Here is a 17,410-nt window from a genome sequence, read left to right as displayed (position 1 = left end):
AGTTAGCAGGGGCACAACAGGGCGGAGACGATGGAACAAGAGGAGCGATGACACGGCTACGTGTGTGTGTGTGTGTGTATTTGGGTGGGGGGGGGGGGTTAGAGCGGTTGACTTATGGCCTCGCAGGGTGTGTGTGTGTGCGTGTGTGTGCATGGGTGCGAGGAGCGCATATGTGGGCATAGAGGGGATCTCAGGGATAGCCAGTGCAGCTGTCCTGAATGGGAGACAAAAAGCACGATACATGGTGCACGTGTTCCTCGTGGGGAAACAGAGTAGGAAGAGGGGCCAACATGTTTTATTTGTTTTTGCAGAAAAAAACACCCAAAACTCTCCAAATGACTAAGTATGTGTAGGATTATGCCAGATGACAAAATGCTGAAATTTGGAGCTCACAGGACCAAAGCTGCGTGTGCAAAATCAAGAGTTGAGAATCTGATGACTGTGGCCACAAATCCAGGGCCATCACCATAACAACCAACGTCAACAAACAGTATCCCCGACAGTGCTTCAACACTGATGTCGATGAGGGACAAAGGGTGTGGGGGGACAAACTTCTATCCAGCACACCACAGAGAAACAAAGGCAGACAAATGTTTTGGGCGAATGGGAACAAAAGTCGCCACAGCCATCTGAGAACATTGTTGTTGGACAAGTCAAGTGGTGTTGAACAGCTGTGGTCAGTGCTCAGAGAGAGGGAGATGGGTTCTGGAAGAGTTAGCACAGTGTGGAGCCTGTTCTACACTCTCACATGTTGGCTAATCCATAAGCAAAAAGCTAATTAATACTTATGAGCAGCTGCTGCTGCTTGAAGCTTCTGTCCTGCACAACTAGACACGACCGACAGGAGAGCGAGACATGAGCAAAAAAGACACACACATATTTTTTTTTTTAATTTAGCAACCATTGCATCATTAAAGATAGTTTGCCAGAGTCTCTATAATTAGATTGCTTCAGGCAGGACTGCCTTGGCTCTGGTTAGCGTCTTCTCTAGCGAGCTCCTCGTGTTGGAAAACGTATGCTCGCTGTCGTTATTCTTTCCAGTTGTATTATAAACGCCAATACAAACGTCAGGATTGACCCAAAGGATTATACAGGTGGTTCTGCATGTTCCAGCCCATTTACTGCAAATCGTGTATGCTTCACATCACTACTGAAGATTTTCCAGAAAGTATCATAACTTATTGGCTTTTTGGTTATTCTCAGCATTCCAGCGACTTTTAGTTAAGTCTCTGTCAGCACAGTATGAAAATCTACTTGCAGAGACTTGAAGCCTCAAAGAGATGATCTATCACAGCCTACATTTAGTCCACATGTTTTTGGTCCAGTTACATGATCAAAATCCGATCCGAAAAATATTTCAAAAGCCAGGAACTAACAGATGTATTCTTTTCACAATGATGCAATGTCATGGAACCACACATCATCTGAATGTAATGAATTTTAGCATACAAATGTACTAATTAGTTAAAAGTTGTTAGAGCTACTAAGGCTAAGCAACAACTAAGGACGATTGTCATGATCTTTTGTATACACATGCACAGTCCCCAGGATGAGTTTTATTAACTTAGATGATCCTCTGACTTTGATACACGATAAAAGTTGTCACAAGATTTTGCAAAACACAAAATATTTCCCCAGACAATCCCAGATTTTGCTGATCTGATTTGAGTGACATGTCTTGATAATTATTTGAGAAATCAGCTTATATTTTGGCATACACAATTATATCAAATGCATAACAAATCCTTTCCTGTGATCTAGGGCTGCAACTAACGATTATTTTGATAATCGATTAATCTGACGATTATTTTCTCGTCAGATTGTTGGGGCAAATGGTTAAAACCCAGAAGGACCCACGGTGACATCCAGGTCACACACACTTTGAATGTCCCAAAATATTCCTCATACAGGTTTATACTAGATGTTTACTCATTAAGTCCCTTAGTGACATATACTCAACATCCTGGTGTGGTTGTCATGTGACAGCCATGTGACTGTCAGGAAGTGACTTCCCAAAGATTGCAGTGTGACAGCTGCACACAATTGGAGAAATTAGCAAATTTCAAAAGCTTGTTTTTTGTTACTAAAGGTGAGTTAAAGGTCACATATTATGCTAAATGCACTTTTTAAATGTGTTCTAACATATCCATGTGTACACAGTGTGCCTAGAGACTGCCAAAATATTTTAAAAAATAACAATCTCTCCTTTTCTCACTCTCCCCCTTTCTGAAACCCCCACCCCTCCCCCCCAATATACTCCAGTCAGAATTCTCCTCGTTTCTGACCTCAAAAACTGGAAAGCCAGAAGCTGCCACTGTGCAGCCCACACCCCTATTTCTTATTGGTCCACGGCCCTGACAGACAGAGGGCAAGGCGTATCTGGCTTCGCTTCCGGACAGGGGGCGGGGGGAGCTCAAAGATTGTATATTTACGAGTGGAGCTGCAGCTCTTTTTAAAAAATAGGCCATTGTGAGATCAGCTGAACATCAGCATAGTACAATAAATTATCTGAAAGTTTTTTTCAGCAAACAATTAAAGAAAAACGTATTAGGGACCACTAAGACCATATAATATGGTGTATAATAGAACCGAAAAGTGTATAATATGGGAGCTTTAAAACCCATTTAACGCTTCTAATGCTTTAATAGGGTGTCCTGTATTACATTTAACCTAGTCTGACCATATTTCATTAACAACTTTATATAGAACAAGTTAGGTAAATATCGATGTGACGTATACGTCACATCGGGCCGTGAGCCTCAAAATAGTCATAAAAATTTGGAGTGATGTATTCGTCACAATAACAAAAATGCTAATAAGCTAATCAATTAATTTTAGTGTTTCATTAATATTGAATTAATACATGTTCTTTTGCTAAATTTGTGAATGACAACACATTCTAATATTAGGGTTAAAAAAAAAGTTTGGATAATATTTTGGATTAAAAAAAAAACATCAGAAATGTGTTATATGTGGTCTACTTAGTCTGTGTTCCATCCCTCATATTTTTCCTACAATATTAGTAGAACTGGGTCCGGGTTAACATTATGTGTTAACATTACCTGCAAAACATTAGCATGGTGGCATTGTCCCTGTGAGCATGTTAGTATTTTAATGGTAGCATTTAGCTCGAAGCAATGCTGTGCCTCAGGACTGGAAAACAATAAACAGAGATACACGCACGGCTAAAGACAACTATGTTGTGTTAAAACATACCCCACTCTCATCTGCAATGGCTATCAAAATGTTGAAAACAACCTTTGCATAAAAATGTATATATATATATATCTTATATCTTAAACTTATGATATATTTTGGAAAATGGTCAGCAGTGATAAAAGATCTGTACCTAAAATGCTTAAACGTTTAAAACTTTGCCTCCTTTAAGTATTTACTGTCCACACACACAGACCTCAATGTGTGAAGTCTTCAATCAAAGCCAGATAGAGTATAACGCTGCAGTTAGACATGACTAACTGGGGCCACCGGGAGACAGAAAGGAGGGAGCTCTTTGTTTGGATTTCCGTCAGAGTGTCAGGAAGGGGGCGAGGTGTTACGCACCACTAACCTCAGAGGTCTAGAGAGAAGGAAGCACAAATTAATCTTCCATCTCCCACAAGCTGGCCACAAAAAAACAAGGTAATTTTAATGTTTCCAATGAAAACAGACTTGTTCCTGTGAGACTCATGGATGGTGTGAATCAAGTGCTGTTCTCTGCAGGGCCACTGTTTCCTTGTTTGTACTTGACGACCCACTCCAAGGGCAAGCGTACGTTGTTTGGCTGGAGAAATCTACCCATGGGGTTACTTTTTTAACATCCTGAAAGAATTTCCTTCAGCTTACTTTGGTTAAATATTAAAATATCACTCAGAGTAAAGGAAACTATCCACTACGAGAGGAAACAACACAACTACTCCCCCGCGGTCATGGACGAAGGTTGCTAAGGAGGCTGGAGACATTTGCTCTTGAACTGAAAACACAGGCAGTGCACTTTTAATAACCATCTACACGAACATCTACAGATGATCAACGAGGTCTGGTGTCATGCCTTACTATTGGTTGTGGTGTTGGTCATACGTATGGTCATCAAATTATTCAGCTCTGTGTCACAACATTATTCTATACAAGGAAGTGCAAGTCACAACTGTGGAATGTGATTGTACTGACTTTTACCAGAGGTTGAGGAAGCAGGGGGGAGGAATGGATGAGTCACTGAAACAAGGTAATGAGAGTTGAAAGGAGGAAAACAGAGACAGTCAGAAAAACAAATTAAAAAGCAGCAATAAGAGCAGAGAAAGAGAAAGTGTAGCATGTGACTGAGGAATGACTCAAGTGGGTTATGCTTCACAAGGAGTCACTTAAGAATGAATGGTAAGGGGATTGTAAGAAAAAAAACGAGTTTACTGGAATACTTTAGTTGCGCTATACATGGCATGACTCATTAAAACATGTCAGCTTTGAAGAACCCAACAAATAGTCAATTCAGAACATCTTCCCGGTGGCACAGACACAGCAGGGCGGTATATGATACAGTATGATACTGCCCTACAGCGCTGTGCAACAACAGAGCTCATAACAAATCTGACTCAAAAGTTTAACACTGGTTTTAGTTTAGAACAGAGACTCAGGAGCTGAAGCTGGAGGGCAAGTGCGAAACCGGCTGAGTAATGAATGTAATAAAGTTGGGTTCATTAGCTTGTGGCTACGTAAAGCTGAGATCAATCATAACTAAAGAGTGAAACTTCCATCTTTTCCCCATTTCACTGTCCGCTTTATACTTGGAACTTGGCCCCTCAGTCCATATACCAGTTGCAGCACTGCTCGGCATATCTGCATGGCAGACAGAGACAAATGGTGACTGATTACCACAGTTTGTTCTGGCAAATGAAGAATGCCCTCATCAACAGCAGTTACACAAACCTATTTGTAAATGTGGGGACAAAGCACTACGATAAGCTAGTTGGCCTAAACATATTCTTTTTTTAGTTTTCTTTCCTTTTTTTGGTGGTAAAAGACACACACATGGTAGGAGGTTGTAGACACATATACCATGTTTTGAATATTCACATATGTCCAAGCCCAGTGATTGGGCAGGTGATTTGAAAAACCTTTATGTCATTGAAAATGTTTCAAAAGGTGTGTTTTTTGCTTGTGTCACTCATCACAACAATGAAAGAGCAAAAATCTAAAAGCCACAACAATGTAGATCCAGAATGGTTATATGTAGCGTCAGGCCTGTAAAGACAATATTCTTTCATGGACTGTTTTTTAAATTATAGCTGAGCTCTAAAATATTCTATGGAATCTGGAGAGGCAATCAAAGAGGAAATACGCCTGATCAGAGTTACATACAGAGTAACAGCACAGAAGAAGTTGGACGGCCTTGACCTTATGCATAAAAACTAAGACTGGACTAAAATAAAACAAAAGAAGACGTGTTGTGAGAGCTAGTATATGACGTAGAGCAGTGAGCACAACACCAAAAACAAGCCAGCCAAGTTCAAAGGCTTTGTTAGCACCTCCGTCTATCAACAGATATTACGCTGAGTCGGCTTTTTATTGCTAATGCGTAAGAGTGAAGTCTTCCCTTTGTGCACGCAAAGGAAAAACGGTTGGTGAGTGTCTTATAAGTTCTTCTGGGAAACTGATTTGACTGACAGCAACTGGAACACTGTTATGGTTCTCAGGGCTTGAAGTTTCATACGTGTCAGTACATGAAGTTAGACATTTCTCGGCTCTCGTTTCTCTGCATCTGGGATGAAAAGGAGCGGCATTTCACTGTCTACTGAAAGCTAGTCAACGAAAAACTTTTCTCTCCCATACGAAAAAGTGAACCCGAATTATCTGCTGTGCATGAAAACCAACCTTCACCGATAGACCTTGGGTTGAAGCGTGGGTGTAAATGGTTATGAGAATCTAGCAGATATGTGGAAGCATTAGCATGTTAATAGGACAGCGTGGCAGCGGAGTGTGCGTCGATCTCTGGTCTCTAGTTTGACACCAAGGTCGTTTTAGGGCTGCAGTGTGATAGCAAGCCCGCAGCCCAATTCCCTGAATTCAATTTGCACACAGTCTCACTGCCACCTGTCAGAACAAGTGAGAAGCAGAGGGGAGGATGGGGTGAAAGGAGAAAGGAGAGGCATGTGACAGCACAGTGCTACTCTCACAAAGGGCAGAGAGAAAACGGACGGAGAGACAGAGATACGGAGGGACAGACAGTGAGGCAGACTGAAGAATGCCGCTGTGGAGGAACATTTTTAATAGAACCAAGTGGCTCAGAATGACAGAGCTAGCGTGAGACGTACGCAGGTCTTTGCCCGCAGGAGGGTGACAATTATTCATCCAGTGAGCCGCTATTGAAACAAAGAGTGGGAATCGAAGGGAGGGAAAGAAGGAGTGATGGAACAGAACAGAGTAGAAGGTAAGAACCAGAGAGAACAGGTCAAGCAGGAATGAGTTCAGCGAGCCTCAGCATTTTGAGTCCAGGTGAGAAAAAACCGTCAGGCTAAACCCAGCCCTTGAACAGATGTCCCTCTCTCTTCTCATTTCTAAAGACTGGCCGCTGAGAAGAGAGAAAATACTTTCTAACACCTTTGAGCTGTTTAGTGTTTAGCTACTGCAGCAGGCAAACAAGAAATATGCTCACCATAAAACAAGTTAGGATCCAAAACTCTAGCCACACACACACACGGACACAGACACCATCTCACCTCATCTCTGTTAAATGCCTCAGGCACGGGCTGATACCTCTATCACACTTCTAGTCCTTCTCCTCCCTCGGCCTCCTAAAAAGGGCTAAATTACATATCACACACCAGTTTCCTAATGCTAATGTGCCTCTCCGAAACCCCTAGGAGAGAAATACAGACAGGTCCGCCCCACTCAACGTGGATGTCGTTACTACCCAAATACAAAGAGAAGTCATATTAAAAAAAGAAGGTTGACTTTGATGTTGCACGCAGTTTTCTCCATGCACTAACAAGGTTTCAAAAGCACTGACTTTGCCAGGAGCCATTAGTAATTATTAGTGGTATACTGAGCCACGAGGGGCACGGTTTGTGCTAGCAACTGAGGCAAACACACCACCACAGTGTGAGGATTTGAAGAGAGATGAAATAAACTGAGAAGTGAGAAAAAGAGCGAGAGGGAGAGAACAGAGTTTGCCAGTTTCCATTTTTTATAAGGGTTCATCTACTTTTTCCACAAGCGATAACTTCAACTGCCAGTCGTTGGCGAGACGTGCGAAGGAACTCCATGTGATTCACAGTTGGTTTGCTTGCATTTTGGTGTAGGCCTAACTCAACATGATATGGTTTAAGGAGGAACTCGACTGATTATGATCCGGACACACACAAAATATTGCAATGATGGATTTATATTCTAATTGCACTCATAGAACATAAGCAAAAATGAAAACATTTGAATAAATAAATACTTTATTATTATTTATCCTCTTTCCCTCTACTGGAATGGACGACAACACATGAGACACCACCATAGATGGACACCACCCAATTGCCAATAGTAAACATCTCCTTCTTCTCCCTTTCCTATTATAATTGTTTGGCTAAATATCCCAGCATTAAAACCTAAGGTACACACAATGTCACTTTTCGGTGTATTGTTAGAATATATATGTGCATTTCCCTCAACTTCTCAAATTCCAGCATCCTGGAAAAGGTATGTCCATTGAAATGGACAGGGATCTGAATGGGTTAAAATAAGGTCTTGCAGCTACAGAGAGAGCAAAACCAAGTCTGGTAAATTGCCTCAAGCAAAGCCACTTGAAGTAAAGTTGTCTGAAGACTACAAGTTCGAAAACTGTGAAATGTGGAGACAGAAAGAAATTAAGTTAACAGACCTCTCAAGGCTTGCTGCTGCCCAAGGCTTCATTTGCTGCTACTGGCATTACACACAAGATCGCAGAAATTGCTGCTCTTCTTCTTCGGCTTCTTTGTGTAATGTGGGGGGCGGCCATGTTTTGACAATGTTTGCAGATAAGAAATGAAACATAAGGGAGGCTTTACTTGCCAATGTAATCTCCAAGCCAGGCCACCTTTACTTTTGGGATGGAGAGGCATTCTTGCAGGTTCCTGAGTTAAAATTAGGCAACAAGCCAAGACCTGTGATACCCTGATAAGATACTACCGTGACACATTCTTTAAAGAAACCTCAGCGGCCAATACATGACCCCCAGATTACTTCCAAGCAGCAACCTTGTTATCTGACCAGAGCACCCCTCGGCTAGAAGAGTAAACAGATAAATTAGGAGGCTCATATGAAGAGAGCAGAGCAGAAGGGAGGATGAGATGGATGATCAATGAAGGCGGGGGAGGTGGAGAACTGAAACATCTAGCGCCCTTTCAAAGGGAATGGAGAGAGACAAGATGGAGAAGAAGAATGTTTGTGTGTCATGTTAGATGCAGAGAGAGAGAGACAGATTGCCAGAATGATCAATTAGAGGATCAAAGATATCACTGGATGTCAGGGTGGGTTGGAGGGACAGGAGGATGAAGGGGTGGGGAGGGCTAATCTGAAGAATGTAGGACTTTGGAGATTCACAGAGAGGGATATCAAACATTTGAGCGATCGGAGAATTCACTGACAACTTAAGCCCGAGCACACACATGATAGCGCTTTGAAGTGTCACCGCCCATTACTCGATGAATTTGTATCTCCGACAGTCTCGTCCAGCGCGCTCTGCATGTGACCACACATACGGCAAATGCAATAGTTAAGTCCAGCTGTCTAGACTTGAAGGGAAATTAGTTTAGGAAAACAGGGTGGACAGTGCAGTCAGTTGATTGGTTTTATTTCCCATAAAAAGGGGACTGTAGAGACAGGGGTGGCAGGTTACTGTGTGTTGTCTTTGGACCTTAAATGTATTCTTCCACTGGCCTCGAGGTTAGCACTCAGTCTTCTGGGAGCCAATTAAGAGCAAACACAGAATTTGGTTGAAAGTTCTTGTGGTCTGTAAAAAATAAAAATAAAACCCACCTTCATTGTCATTGTGCTCTTTCATGTGGTAAACTGCATTAGCCACATTGCCATAAAGATCAGGCATCTGTGCACAACACACAATTCAGCTATTGTGCAGGATCTGACCTTTGGGTTTTGAATTCTTATCCACCTGCTGAAAGACTTTTCAGAATGGTCAACGACCAGAAACATAAAGACCAAGTCGGAAAGCATGGCTGCCAACAAAACAATGACCCAGTTAGAGGACAACAGAGTGAAGTCAATGATCAACCAGACAAGACCAACCAGGGTTTCTGACTGTGTGTTTGCAAAAACACACAAAACTGCAAAAAAAATAAAAATAAAAAAATCTTTTCAAAACTTTTTTCAAATACAAAACAAAGACCAAACAGACACTGTCAGAAAAATGACTTTGCTCCTTGCATTTCATCTCAACAAATCATATTGTGCAATTATCATCTCCTCCTAAGCCTGCCAAAACAAGGTGTAATCAATCATCAAAAAAGAAAAAAAATACCCAAGTGTGCATAATACAATTATACTCACAGAACTGGTCCATCCAACAACTTAATATATATTCAGCGTCTCCTCTGCTGGACTGCACTGCTGATAAAAAGCAGCTATGCGGGGCCAATGGCTCTCGGGAGGCTGAGGGAGAATCAGCAGCCAGATGCCTATTAGACAGGGATCCAGCAGACCTGTGCTTTGCCGTGAGGGACTGTGTGTGTACCCACATTCAGAGCTGCTTCTCAATTTATGCCCCTGTCTTTGCTACAGAGGCAGAGAGAGGGAGGGGTGAGGAGGGAGAAAATGGCCTTTTATTGCCTATCTATTGGCAAATAGAATTGCCTCCTCCTTCTCCAAACAGCCTAACAATGCTACACCTAGTTTGTAGGCCCAGGGGGGACTAAATGCTCAGTGCCCCCGGCCAACAAACTACCCACGTGTACCATTTTAATGTGCTGGGGAAGGTGACTGCCCGGCCCGCTGCACTGCACACCCACTAAAGCCCTTTGTTAACTCCTCCATTAGGGCAGCCTCCACCTCTCTGCAAGCACAGAGGCATGCACAAACACAGGCAATCACACCCATTTTTCAACTCTACCCCTTTCTGCCATGCAAATAAGAAAAAAAAAAAAATCTCTGAAATGTGCAATTGCTGACCTTTCTCTATATTTTGCTGATTGCTGACTTTGCTGACTTTGCTGACTTTGCAATTACTGACTTTCTCTATATTTTCTGCACTATCCTGTTCAAGATGAGAATCTTTTTATCACGCCACATGATCGAGTTACTCTAAACCACCACCACCCTTCTTCTGGCTCATGAAAACACAGAAAGTTAGATTCCGTTCAGAGTCCAAAACCTTCTGGCAGCTCCTCCCCGGAGTCTGAAAGTGTTTACTTTATCAACACAGCCTCTCCTCTGCACTGCCAGGCTGCCTGGCTGTAACGGCTTCAGCTTTGCTTCTGGAGACTGATGATTAGCCCCCTGAATGTGAACAACCTCCCCTTTAGAGGCCAGATGTGAAGGAAAACCAGAGCTGCAGGTCCTATGGAGGTCACATGTGGTGCAGTGAGGTCACAGGGTAAATGGTCACTGTGATGACCTCCACCTGGATGTGTGGAGGAGGACACCCTAAACATTATGCATTTTACTGACACATTCATCTGGGCGGCAGTGGTTTTAAAGCTCCGCATGCCAATGATAAGTACTTTGCGTTTAACTTGTGAGGTTTTGTGTGTTTCTGGTAAATTAGGTGCAATGTAAAGCAGGCAGGTGAAGAATGTGTTTAACAGACTGTGAAGAAAGGAATGACTGGTGATAACTTAACCAAATATTAGCATTTAGCAGACACTGTTGGAGGTAGTGGCCATCACACTGGGTTAAGATTGGAAATGATGACAAGCACAGTGGAAGAAATAAAAGTAGGATAATAATGTAAGGAATAATGTATGTTATAAAAGATGTATTAAGTGTGAAAGCAATATTCTTGGCACAAGTTATGACTCTGAATAAATGTTTTCTCTGCTGCCAAAGACCCACATTTAGCAAGTTGACAGTTGCAGTTTGCACTCCAGTCCAGACCATGATGTAGGGCTACACTGTCAATATATTTCAGTTACGCAGTCGGTATTAAATGTCACAATGTAGCTGCCACACAAACGTGCAGAGACCCCGGCGGGGCGCAACGCTACACCACATATGCGCTCCCCAGCAGCAGTCCATGGCCAGCGGCCAGAGCAGCTTCACACTGCCTCACACCGAGACTTATAGACGCCGAGCCACAGAGACAGACAGACACACAGACAGCTGGAAATATCCGCTATAATATTATTATAGCCGCTCGTTGTTGAGTAAAGTGCGGCGGAGAGGAAACGCGCGAAGGTTTCAAACAGACCTTGTCGGTACCTACCTAGAAGACACAGAGAAGTGAGCTTCGTCAGCAGTCCAAACTTTTAGAAGAAGTCTTTGTGTAGAAGGAAAGCCGTGTTGTTTGGCCTGAACGAACGACACACCTCCGCCTGATAATCCAAACGGTCAACTGTGCTGTGTGGAGCAGTTGTTGCGCTCAGTGAACGACCTCTGTCAAAACTCAGAAAACAACAAATTATCCGAGGCGGCTAATATTATTCCCGCAGCCTGACTTTCACGTGACACTCTTTGGCGTGTACGGTTTTCAAACTTGTCGACACGTTGGGTAAAATACAAAAACAAAACAAAAAAGGGCGAGAAACCTTCCAGGGTCCCTTCGCTTCGGACCCTTTCTGTATCTGAGCTCCGCCGCTCCAACCTCAGTCCGGGCTCCACAGCCGGGCCAGCAGGCGCCACCAGGTGCTCATTTACATAACTGCACCGGCTGTGTCCAATCAGAGCTCGGAGCAAGGTGTCTGATTGAATATTCCAGCAGGCGCACCGTCCAATCAGCGCTGTGTGGGCGGGACCTGTGACCTTAACTACACTGTGTAGAATGAAATTCAATGTGAAGCCTTTGGGGGGCAATGGGACTTTCTTTGTTAAGGCAACGAGATGAGATTTGGGGAATATGACATATGATACATCAGCACGCGGAGCGGTTTCACCTGGTTAACTCTTTGCACGCAACAATATGTTGCTCTGCTGCTTTAAAACGGATTCTTTGACCATTTAAACTCGTAAAATCGTCTGTTCTCACTCAGAATCTTGCCTGGGCCATTTAATGCAGACCCATTATGCTCTTCTTTAGTGCTTCCTCGAAAGGAAACTTTATTACAGAGGATTGGTGGTGTAACTGTATACCATTACTACCCCTGGGCTATAATGACTCAGATTGAAGGGTTTGGCACATGAGAGTCTTTGATGCAGGACCCCGGGGCCAGGCAGAGAATGAGATGGGAATTCATGTTTTAAAAAGGCCACATGTGTGTATGTTTATGCTGAATTAGGCTACATCAATAGTTGATAGGGGAAAATAGGATCTGTGCAGCAGTTACAGTTAGTATGTGTTGGTACTTGCCTATCGAAACTTCTGCAGGCACTCAATCAGCAGCCACGAACAATAAAGGTCATTCTGAGCTCCACCTTGGATAAACAGGGAAGAGCAACACTGGTACAAGCTCTGCTGCTAAGGTGTAATGTTTTACTTACTTACTGTGTGTGTGTGTGTGTGTGTGTGTGTGTGTGTGTGTGTGTGTGTGTGTGTGTGTGTGTGTGTGTGTTTCAACTTGCACATACACCTATTACCTCTAAAATGCTTTGCTTTGATAGGAGGCAGTTTTGTAAATGTTCTGGACTAAAATACAAAGTGATAGGTTCATGCCATGCAGTGGTAGAAATTAACTAAATACATTCACTCAAGTAGGCCCTACTGTACATTTCAGAGGGGATTCTTGTAAATTCTGAATACTGGACTATTTACTAAAAGTATACAACAAACGTTTCCTTTTGTAACATTTTAAAAAGCAGGGCTTCTTCTTGAATGTAAGGTATTGCATTGCTTCTTCTTACTTCAGTAAATTATACATACAAGTTACATCCTACCAATGCCACATAATTGTTGTAGTGTGTGTGTGTGTGTGTGTGTGTGTGTGTGTGTGTGTGTGTTACCATTTATTCATTATTATGTATTTAAAAAATGAACTACATTTACTCCAACCCACCACTTCTTCACCCACCCTCCCTCCTTCCTTCCTTCTCACTCCACATCTCTTTCTGTTTATGAAGGACTTCGCTGGACTTTCTTCTGGCCCTGCCTAAATTCTCTCCGCATATCATTGACATTCTCTCACCACTTTTCAATTCCGAGCTCAACCAAACTGTGTTTAGCCGCAATGTGATCATGATTTATTCATATTTTCTGGTCCCCTGGTGTTTGTTTGGATTTTCATTCTTAACTTTGTTTTCCAATTATGCCTCACGAATACATTTAAAAAAAGGTGGTGATGTAAAGTAAAAATTGAAGGGATAGTGATGAGATCATTGTGGCTATATTTGAGAGTCAGTATCCATGGCGTGCACTGACAAAACGTGAACTGATTACCAGAAATGATGATGTTGATGAGCGCAGTAATTCTCATCTCTTGTTTTCTCTCTTCCTCTCTCTCTCTCTCTCTCTCTCTGGAGCCTTTCCCTTCTCTATTCAGCCTTTTTCTGTTGTACACATCGTCCAACTGGCTCTTCTTTGTTCGTTGTCCGGGCAACTGCAAATCCCCTGGCAGAAATAATGACCTTTTTTCAGTATTATTTCCTTTACCCCGTGCCTCCTCTCTACTTATCCTTCTGTGTATCACTTTCTTTGCCCTAATCCCTTTACATATTTTTCTCCCTTTCACAAAAAAATATGCTCAGTTTCTCCGTAGGGTTTCAGTGTGTTGTCACCCCCACCCCCACCCCCCCACCCCCTCTCCCTCCTCACTGTTACTCATTCTTGCTTTGAGTAAAAAACCAGTGGAGCATAAAAAGCAGGTCTGATCCTGTGAGGAATTCACTTGGAGTGAAAGGGGAACAAGGAGAGGAGAGAGAGTAATTCAAGTTCTTTTGCATTTTAGTCGACGAGGACAAAGAGGCATTTGCGATAGTCAAGAAAAGGCAAAGTTGCAGAGTTGCCGAAACCTTAAGGGTCTGTCAAGAAGAAGATAAGGAATTATTCAAATGAAAAAAGTATGCCCGAAGTAAAAACGTAGTAGAAACTCTTTACTTTAAAAAAAAGAAAAAAAAGCTGATTGTTTTCACCATTTTCTAGTTTCTATTCAGGAGAAATGACAGATGATCTATTGTCTTGTCACTTTGAATATGCTGCTAGAATTTATCAACACACTGACATAACATCAGTCAAAAAACACAAGCATCTGAATTAGAAATGGAAGTTTTTAACTCAAAGACAGCACACACACACACACACACACACACACACACACACACACACACACACAAACAAACACATGCAGGCGGCCTGTCCACCGGACTCCACCCCCTGCCATGGTCTGACAGCTGTGCAGGCCTGCAGGATACAGACAACACAGATCAGTTGCAGAATTTGAAGCTTGCATTATGTTGGGAACCGGCGTAAAACCACATACCAAGCATACTAACCTCTGAAACATCTCAGCCACTGTCTTTTTCACTGGGGAATATCCCAAACCAATAAACGTCTCAGATTTGCGACGGTCACAGATAGCCTCAGTGGAGCCCCACAGCTCATTTTGCCACAAAATACCTCAATTTTTTTTGGTACACTTCAGGTCCAGGTTTGGTTTAAACATACATGTTTGCATGTATGAGATTGTGCATGTGTTTGCCTGTGTAAATGTTCAACTATGCATGCACCCCTGTGTTGTTCCCCCCTAAAGTGTGTTTACTGTGTCTTGGCTGTGCTATGTCAGTATCAGTGGCTGCAGGGCCCAGGGCAGGTTGTGTTTGATTGGCCCCCGGAGAGGATCTGGGAGCGGTGGAGGTGTCATGGGTCACAGGGGTCAGCGTCTTCCCCAAGGGGACGTCTTTGGTGGGGGAATGAGGGGGAGTGGGTCGGGTTGGGCAGCCCTGGAGCTCTCTTTTTAGGTGTTTAGGTGAGGAAAACGGTCATTTCAGCTCCTCTCACTCTCCCTGACTCTGTCGTCTCTGTTGTTGTTGTTTTTTCTATTTTTAGGATTCAAGATTGTTTGATTAAGAGTCCCCAGCATTGCTAGCAGCTCTCATAGTCTATAAATAGCAAATATAGGCACAGCGGTGCTTCAAGCTAAACACTGTCATACCTTGGTTGAGCATATTAGCATACACTACCATTGGAAAATTGGCACTAAACACAAACTACAGCAAATTCCAGTAGGAATGTAACAAAGTATCTGATCTTAAAGTATTCTGATCGTGGCCCTGAAGGAGTTTCAGTTAAAGTTTTTTAAATTAATCCTGAGGGAGCATTTATGGCTTTACCACACGTCAATCCACTGAAAAAGTTATGGCATTTCACTCAAAACCACAAACGTGAACCTCAGGCGTAACCTTTTTTTGACAAGTGATTCTGTCAAAAAAGGACGAATCACCTTCAAAACCTCCTTTTGTGTTTGTATTTTTGTGTTTTAATGATCGTATGTGAGAAAATGAAACTCTTTCCAAACATTATTTTCACTCTTTTGAGACCAAACAACGTTTTCACACACAGTTAAGTATTTTTCTAGTTGTTACTACACAGACTCTATCTCAAAGGGATGAGTACCGGCTGGACAAACCTTTTCCTGCCTGGAGTGTCTTTATGATGGTGCAGCTGGATGTGTGTGTGAAGTGTGATGAGCTCAGTGTTGTCATGGGGGAATGTGGGGAGAGAGGGTGAGGTGGGCTTGTGTAGTGGGGGTTCCAGATGACCCCTCACACAGTCAGCAGTCCCTGGAGACCCTCTCAGCTGTAGCAGCACACACACTTGTACCACTCTTCCTCAGGGGCTGGAAGTGGAATGGAAGGGGAGCGGGGTGCAGACCCTTTTTGAGTTTCAGGTTTCTCCATCTCCCCTCTCAGAAATCCCCTGTTATTCATCTGTACACACACACCCACACATCTGACAGTGTGAAGGGCTATAGCCTCCGCTATGGCATTTGGGAGGCTCCTCTACAACTGTCGCCCTCTGTTCAAACTGTCACTCTAGCCGCTCTTTGGATTTTACTTCCCTTTTCCTCACCCCTTCCCTCCCTCCTCTCCTCATCTGTCTGAGGCCAGCCGTTGAATGAAAGGCCTTCCTTATTTCTCATATCTCTCAGCATTGCTAACAATAGAGCATTGTGAATTGTTCACTTTAACCACCATCGGATGTGCTCTGACCTTACTGTACTGTCTTTACCAATTACACGTTTAGTCTTTCCACACCCCTGGTCTTTACCACAAACAGTAGTTTAACTTGGCTCATCCCAGCCTCTAACAGCCATGTCATGTTCCCAGGGCCTTTGTGTGTGTGTGTGTGTGTGTGTGTGTGTGTGTGTGTGTGTGTGTGTGTGTGTGTGTGTGTGTGTGTGTGTGTGTGTGTGTGTGTGTGTGTGTGAGTGTGTGTGGGTGTATGCGTGCGTGTTTGTGTGTGCGTGCGTGCATGTGTGTGTGTGTGTGTGTGTGTGTGTGTGTGTGTGTGTGTGTGTGTGTGTGTGTGTGTCGTGCAAAGACATATAATTATAGCTATCCTTTAATTATTTCAATTAATATTCAAATTGGCCTAAGCTCAGGGAAGAAACATAACTCAGCTAATACACAGGAGCAATTTCCATGGGCCTGGGGACTCTTTGTCGCCATGGTAACCCAAGTCTGATCTGGTTCTTGTCTCCCCCTCCCCCCCCCCCCCCACCCTCCGTTTGAAAACTTTCAGGCAGACTGTTGCTGGCTGGTTCCAGTGAGAGTGAATGTTGTGGCGGATTGGAAGGCGCTGAGGACGGGGTGGGTGAGGAGGATGGTGGGGAGGGGGGCGAATGAGTGCCATGGCAATGCAGTGAGAGGTGGTGCTATAAATATCTATTGACACATGGGCTCCAACTCACAAACAGGGTCGCAGACAAACACACAAGGCAGTGACTAAAGAGGTCTCATTCATGCAGCAACAAGGCAGCGAGAAACACACACACACAAGAGCACAGAAACACGCACGTACTGTACATATGGAAACACACACACATCCATGTTTACAATTAAAAAATACATGAAGCCGCATAATATAAGTGAACTATAAATGATAAAATCCCCCTAAGTTTGCATTGGCAGTGCTTTTTGTTTCGGAGAGCTCCATGTCAAACAGAGAGCAGGCCCTTTCCACACTCGAGCACCAGTCTGAACAAACAAACCCAGCTGCCATATTGTGTGACCCTCTGCAGGAGTGAATATGGGAAAGCTGCTCTGTACACAATGTGTTGAATGCACGCCGTGGTAAATATTGTTTCTGAGTTTATCCCACAATGACATACTGCTGGGGCAGTTTGCCAAATGT

The 17,410-nt window shown here is 43.3% G+C and overlaps 1 protein-coding gene across 3 annotated transcripts in view; it reads right to left on the bottom strand.

The window, feature by feature from the left end:
- ddr1 (discoidin domain receptor tyrosine kinase 1) overlaps nucleotides 1-11,759 on the bottom strand; it is a 41,716-nt gene extending 29,957 nt beyond the window's left edge. For 2 of the 3 annotated variants that reach the window (XM_080038933.1, XM_080038935.1), the window contains exon 1: nucleotides 11,396-11,759. The gene's annotated coding sequence lies outside the window, so the exon portion shown is untranslated. Of the gene's footprint in view, nucleotides 1-9,525; nucleotides 9,620-11,395 lie in introns of those variants that run through there. The other variant, XM_080038934.1, reaches the window with a different exon arrangement.
- Nucleotides 11,760-17,410: the final 5,651 nt, after the last annotated feature.

The sequence above is a fragment of the Ammodytes marinus genome (assembly GCF_949987685.1).
Source record: "Ammodytes marinus genome assembly, chromosome: 13".
Taxonomy (NCBI): Eukaryota; Metazoa; Chordata; class Actinopteri; order Uranoscopiformes; family Ammodytidae; genus Ammodytes; species Ammodytes marinus.
Note: the sequence above shows the minus strand (reverse complement) of the source record. Positions and strands in the feature narration are given on the sequence as shown.